This window comes from Hylobates moloch, unplaced genomic scaffold (genome assembly GCF_009828535.3).
Source record: "Hylobates moloch isolate HMO894 unplaced genomic scaffold, HMol_V3 SCAFFOLD_2104, whole genome shotgun sequence".
In the NCBI taxonomy this organism is placed as follows: domain Eukaryota; kingdom Metazoa; phylum Chordata; class Mammalia; order Primates; family Hylobatidae; genus Hylobates; species Hylobates moloch.
The window spans coordinates 1-7380 of record NW_026654379.1 but is presented as its reverse complement, the minus strand read 5'-3'; the positions used below and the strand labels follow the sequence as shown (position 1 = coordinate 7380).

At 55.2% G+C, this 7380-nt stretch overlaps 1 pseudogene; it reads right to left on the bottom strand.

Annotated features, from left to right (window-relative positions):
• Nucleotides 1-231: 231 nt before the first annotated feature.
• LOC116464894 (5.8S ribosomal RNA) lies at nucleotides 232-383 on the bottom strand (annotated as a pseudogene).
• Between the last annotated feature and the right edge of the window lie 6997 nt (nucleotides 384-7380).

The window sequence follows — 7380 nt, the reverse complement described above, 5'->3', positions numbered from 1 at the left end:
CCCTCTCTCTCTTCCTCAGAGCCAGGAGCCCCTCTTCCCCACACCACCCAATGCATGACCACACAGGGCCTGCGGGTAGAGGGGGAAGGGGCGGGCATGGCAGAAGAGGAGGGTGGACGTCGCCGGTCTGCACTTGGGGGGATGGAGGGCCCCAGTGGGCCCTGCCAGGGAACCCCCAGCCATGCACCCTGAGGATCCCAGAGGCACCCCCAGGGGCTATTGATTGGCAAGTGACACTCAGACAGGCATCGCCCTGGGAGGAACTCAGGCCGCAAGTGCATTGGAAGGGTCAATGATCAATGTGGCCTGCAATTCACATTAATTCTCACAGCTAGCTGCATTCTTCAGTGACACAGGAGCTGAGTGATCCACCGCTAAAGGTCATACAACGTCGATTTGGCGAGGGTGCTCCCAACACCGGGAGGCCCTCTTGGCATAGCACGACCCCAGAGGGGTTACCTCAGGCCGGCCAGTCAGACAGCAATGGGACGAGACTCCAGAGAGGGGTCGGAAGGTTTCACAACACAGGGAGGTGGTGCCGACCATGGGGGGCAAACACAGACACCACCCCACGGGCGCCCGGGAGTTACTGCCCCCATGGCACGGGGCACACACCACATATGAGGCATGCACGTGATGGCATGACAGCCGTCGAGTAGAGCCCCCAACAGTATCAGTGGCAACATGCTAGTGCAGTGCAGCCCCAGCCAGCTGGGGGGTGGAGTCTGTGGGGGAGGCAAGGGGGGGGCCAGGCCCCATCCGAACAGACTCCCCCATGGGCCCAACACACCCAACTTTCGTTCTTGATTAATGAAAACATTCTTAGCAAATGCTTTCACTCTGCTCCGTCCTGCACCAGTACAAGAATTTCACCTCTAGCGGTGCAATATGAATGCCCACAGCCACCCTCTTAATCATGCCCTCATTTCCGAAAACCAACAAGATAGAACTGCGGTCCTATTCCGTTATTCCTAGCTGCAGTATCCAGGTGGCTCGGGCCTGCTTTGAACACTCTAATTTTTTCTTTTTTTTTTTTTTTTGAGACGGATTCTTGCTGTCGCTCAGGCTGGAGTGCAGTGGCACGATCTCGGCTCACTGCAGGCTCCGCCCCCCAGGGTTCACGCCATTCTTCTGCCTCAGCCTCCCAAGTAGCTGGGACTCCAGGCGCCCGCCACCTCGCCCGGCTAATTTTTTTTGTATTTTTAGTAGAGACTGAGTTTCACCATGTTAGCCAGGATGGTCTTGATCACCTGACCTCGTGATCCGCCTGCCTCGGCCTCCCAAAGTGCTGGGATTACAGGCGTGAGCCACTGCGCCCGGCCTGAACACTCTAATTTTTTCAAAGTAAATGCTTTGGGCCTGCGGGACACTCAGCTAAGAGCATCCAGGGGGCGCCCAGAGGCAAGGGGCGGGGATGGGCGGTGGCTCGCCCGCCCTCCCGTTCCCAAGATCCAACTAGGAGCTTTTTAACTGCAGCAACTTTAATATATGCTATTTGAGCTGGAATTAGTGCAGCTGCTGGCACCAGACTTGCCCTCCAATGGATCCTCACTGAAGGATTTAAAGCGGACTCATTCCAATTACAGGGCCTCGAAAGAGTCCTCTATTGTTATTTTTCATCAATACCTCCCCAGGTCAGGAGTGGGTAATTTGTGCGCCTGCTGCCTTCCTTGGATGTGGTAGCCGTTTTTCAGGCTCCCTCTCCAGAATCGAACCCTGATTCCCCATCACCCGTGGTCACCATGGTAGGCATGGCGACTACCATCGAAAGTTGATGGGGCAAACGTTCTAATGGGTCGTCACTGCCACGGGGGGCGTGCGATCAGCTGGAGGTTATCTAGAGTCACCAAAGCAGCCGGCGCCCCCACCCCCACCCCGACCAGGGCCAGAAGATGGGCTGACGTGGTTGGTTTCATCTGATAAATGCACGCATCCCCCCGCGAAGGAGGTCAGCGCTCATCGGCAGGTATTAGCTCTAGAATTACCACAGTTATCCAAGTAGGAGAGGAGGCAGCGACCAAAGGAACCATAACTTTTTTAATGAGCCATTCGCAGTTTCACTGTAGGGGCCATGCCTACTTAGACATGCATAGCTTAATCTTTGAGACAAGCATATGCTACTGGCAGGATCAACCAGCTAGGTAGAGCACGGCGAGGCCTCGAGGCTGGTGCCTCCTAAGGATGGGCCCGGCGTCCCTGAGGCAAGGATGGGTGCGGCCGGGTGGGAGACGGAGCATTTGGGAGGGAGTGAGCGAGCGCAGGGTAGTGGGAGGGGTGTGGTAGGGCCGCGAACCGGACACCCCATCCAACCCCCGAAGGGCTCACCACCCCTGACACTTCACGCCCGCGTGCGAGGAGGCGGACTGCCCGACCCATGCCCGGCAGCCGCGAGGGACTGGCGGCCATGCGCGCACAGTGGGTGCGGGGCGCCCCCGACGTTCGGGCAGCGAATGAGAGGTGGACGGCAGTGCCCGGGGTCTCACCGCCAGTGGCCTCCGAGCACGAAGGCGGCCCCGCGCCTTCGGCAGGCCCGCGGCTCCCCCACCGCCGCCACCGTCCCGGCCAGCCTCCAGAACCCTCTTCCCCGCACGCGCTGCAGGCCGACCCCAAACCCTCCGGGTGCCCACCAGCCCACGTGGGGCGCCGCCAACCTGGTCCCAAAGGCGCGCACCCGGGGACACGGACAGTGGGCCAACCAATGGTCAGCGTCGGCTCCCCACAAGGCGGAGTCTGGTTTGGTCCCAGACGGGGCCACCACAGCGTAAGCCGGTGAGCCACTCGGGGAGGGAGGATCCGCGGGTGGGGAAGGGGGCACAGACAGGAAAGGCCAGGGACCGCGAAGACAAGGGCACCCGGGAGCACACAGAGGGGCGGCTCGGGGAGAAACCTCAGGCACCGCCGGGCCACTAGGAAAACACAGCCACGGGATCCCACCGCCACAGACAGGAGGGAGGTCCCGTGGGGCCCCGCCTAGGACGCCGGACGGCCCTCGACACCCAACGAGCCCCGCCTCACGAGCCCTGGGTTCCGCCATCGGGACTCCGAAGCGACCTCAGCCACAAACCTAAAGCCAGGGCCACGTTGCTCATTTCTCATCCATCCTCTGACCCGGTCAAGCTCCGGGAGAGCGGCGCACCCACCCGTGGGATGCTTCCCAGGGCCAGGCGGCCCAACCCCGTGCCACGCAAACGCGGTCGTCGGCACCGCTCACTGCTCCGCAGGTGAGCGGGCGGAGAGCCGGCTCACATCGGAGTGGGTCATGCGCCGGACGGAACGCGGGGCACACCTACCGCTCGCGCAGCCTCCCAACCGCTAGGACTCCGGCCCGGCCTGGCGGGATCCTTCCCCGACTCGGAAGGGGGAGGCGCAGGCCACACAGTAGGGGACGAGCCACCCTCGGCCCCCACCGCGGAGGCCGGCGGAACCCTCGCTCTCCCCCCTCACCCCATCGAGGGGGAAGCGGAGGAGTGTCCTCTGCAAGCGAGTCACTATGGCAGCGCTACCTAACGCAGAGAGACGTGGCAGGCCGGGGGATCCTGTACCCCAAAGGCACACCTCTCGGATCGCTAGAGAAGGCTTTCTCACTGACGGTGTGTGACACTCCCCACCCGCCAGTCGCCCCTCGTCGGGCCTGCAGAGGCGCTCAGGGACGCCTGGGGAAGGGAGGGGGCCTGCGGTACGAGGAAAAAAATCTGCCTGCGGCAACCTTGAGCCTTTGCGGTCTGGGCGGGGGGTCCTGGCCGGTGCGCATGCACACAATCCCCCAAGGGCCCCCTGCTCCGTCCACCCGCCTCCTTTCTCCCAGGCAAAGCACCTCCAATCCAAGTAAACCCACACACAACCGGACGGATGCAGAACGGTAGCCCCTCGACGGCCGGCTGGCGCACACGTCACCTGCCCAAGACCACCGCGATAGCTCACACGGCCAACGCGCACCCGCCAGAGGGGAGCGTGGGACCTGCGTTCGCCAGACCAGGCGGCGCCCTTCCCCGCGTGAGAGGGGCGCGTCTTAACCGCCTCGACCCCCACACCAACGAGCTCCCTCAGGACACACTCGCGGACACCGCGGCGGCGACTGGAGGAGGGGGCGCTGGGGGTGGGAACGACACACCACCGCTAGGCCTCGGGCACCTGAGGGATAAGCTGGGGGTGGAGGGGGGGGAGCCGGGCGCGGTAGGCTCACGCCTGTCATCCCCGCACTTTGGGAGGCGAGGGAAGGTGGATCCCTCCATCCAAGCCTTGGCAACGTGGTGAAACCTAGTCTCTAAAAAAATACAAAAACTAACTGGTTGCATAACCTGGACTCAAAGTTAATAAATAGATAAATAGGCCCGGCGCGGTGGCTCACGCCTGTAATCCCAGCACTTTGGGAGGCCGAGGCGTGCGGATCACGGGGGTCAGGAGATCGAGACCATCCTGGCTACGACAGTGAAACCCTGTCTCTACTCAAAATACAAAAAATTAGCCAGGCAAGGTGGCGGGCGCCTGTAGTCCCAGCTACCTGGGAGGCTGAGAAAGGAAAATGGCGTGAACCCGGGAGGCAGATCTTGCAGTGAGCCGACATCACCCCACTTCATTCCGGTCTGGGCAACAGAGCGAGACTCCGTCTCAAAAAAGAATAATAATAATAATAAATAGATTAAAATTGAAAATTAAAAAAAAACATAGCTGGCCAGGTGCAATGGCTCATGCCTGTCATCCCAGCACTTTGGGAGGCCGAGGCGGGCGGATCACAAGGTCAAGAGATCGAGACTATTCTGGCCAACATGGTGAAACCCCACCTCTATTAAAAGTATAAAAATTAGCTGGGCATGGTGTCGGGCACCTGTAGTCCCAGACACTTGGGAGGCTGAGGCAGGAGAATCACTTGAACCCGGGAGGTGGAGGTTGCAGTGAGCCAAGATTACACCATTGCACTCCAGCCTGGGTGACAGAGCGAGACGCCGTCTCAAGAAAAAAATAAAATAAAATAAATATCAAGAGAAAATATAATTCTGAAGTCATAACTCTGTGGAAGCTTTTTTGTCAGATACGGTTATCTTTATGGTTGATTATTATAGCAGTTGAGTTTTATCACTTGATTTGCTTCTAAATCTGAAACATTATATTACTAAAACATTTTTTGATTTGTGAATGTGTTGCTTAATGGATTATATCTCATTTTGCAGTAGTAGTTGCAGTGCCTGAAAGATGGCCAAAAAAAATAGTGCTAGCTTTTGCTGACCAATGTAACAATCAACTTGCCAATACTGCCTTCTCTTCTGATGGCTATGTTCTCCGTAATATTTTAAGAACTCAGTTCTTCATAAGACTTGTATTGTTTTAGATTTTTTCCCAAGTCTGGTTGATCCTTGTGTTTTTTTTTTAAATGTGTATTCTCTGTTCAGCTATTTTGCAGGGAGCACATTCTTAAAAACCTTAACCATATCAAAAATTGTGTTTAAAGGAGGATTATTCAGATTGGCAAGCTTTTCCTAGGAGGAGTTTAAATGCTGACGTATTTAGGTAACTCTAAATACTGAGCAACTGTATTCTAACTACAAAATAGATAGCCTTTCTTTTGTTTTCACTTTTACTATCATTAGCACCGTGTTTAATACCTTTTCTTCATCTATAACACAATTATAACGATATATAAAGCCACTCAAAGCAGATATATTGTGCTGTTAAAAAAAAAAAAGAAGTCATTATGTGGCACAGAATGAGGTGTGGCTCGAATCTAGAATCTCCAGTGAAAACCAATGAAACAGGGTGAAACCTCGTGTCTACTAAAAATTAAAAAACGAGCCGGGCGTGGTGGCGCTGAGGCAGGAGAATGGCTCGAACCCAGGAGGCAGAAGATGCAGTGAGCTGAGATCACACCACTGCACTCTAGTCGTGGGGGACAGAGCATGAAGGCTGGGATCCCAAGAGCCTCCCCGGAGTTGGGGCCTTGGGCAGGCTCACAAGGATGCTGAGGGTGATGGTTGGTGACGGTGATGTAAGTTGGAGGCCTCGGGCCAATGCAGAGGTATCCATTTGACTTCGGTGGGAAAGGTCAGCTTTGCGGAGTCCCATGCGTCCTTCCAGAGGCTCATCCAGCGCTAGCAAGCATGGTCCCGAGAGGATCCCAGCTCCCAGCAGTCACTTTTGTTCACAAGGAATCCTGGGCAGGAAAGTTCTCAGCAGGCTTAGGCCTCCTAGCCGAAAAGCCAAAGCCGCTTATGGGATTTTTTCAAAGAGCCAGTGGTTCTACAAGGGGCCGTGGGTAGTTGTGGAAATGGAGAGAAGCGTTTGCAGATACATATTTGAGACAGAACGGACAGGGCTGGGTCACAGGTCATTTAGGACACGGGCAGATGCACATTGAGGAAACCCTCCCAGCATCCTAGGTGAACAGAGGCATGATTTTTCGAGACAGTCGAGGGAGATGCAACCCCAGATTTTAGGGTTGGATCTTCATTAATATGTAGTATCTATGAGGTATCCAAGTCCAGAAATCAACTCGCCAGTTCTGTACAGCATTCTGAAGGGAGATCAAATCTGGGATGTCTAAAGCTAAGAATTCAGGCCGTGGTAATGGATTAGATTAGATGTACTTGAACTTATTTTGCAAAGAAAGAGAGGGCAGGAGATAGCGAAAGCCAGACAGCGAGGGAGCGAGAGAGAGAGAGAGAGAGACAGAGACAGAGACGGAGAGAGACAGACAGAGGGACACAAAGATACACAAAGAGAGAAAGACACAAAGAGAGAGAGAGAGATAGACAGATAAAGACACAGACAGAGAAAGACAGTGATGGACAGAGACAGAGAGAAACAGAAAGAGACAGATACAGAAAGAGTGAGAGAGACAGAGAGAGAGACAGACAGACAGGCAGAGAGAGTAAAACAGAAAGCAGACACAAACACACACACAGAGAGAGAGAGACAGACGGAGAGACAGAGAGAAAGAAAGAGAGAGACAGACAGAGAGAAAGAGACAGAGAGAGAAAGACAGAAACAGAGGGAGACAGAGAGAGAGACAGAGACACAGAGAGAGAGAAACAGACAAGGAGAGAGAGAGACAGACAGAGAGAGAGAGACAGACAGGCAGAGAAAGACAGTAAGACAGAAGACAGACACAGAGAGAGACACAGGCAGAGAGAGAGAGACAGAGACAGACAGACAGACAGAGAGAAAGATGACTGACAGGCAGAGAAGAGAGAAATGAGAGGGAACAGACAGAGAGGAGGAGGAGAGGAGAAGAGAAAGACAGTAAGACAGAAGACAGACACAGAGAGAGAGACAGGCAGAGAGAGAGAGACAGAGACAGAGAAACAGACAGGCAAAGAGACAGAAAGAGAGAAAAAACAGGGAGAGAGAGAGACAGACAGACAGGGAGAGAGAGAGAACTGACAGAGA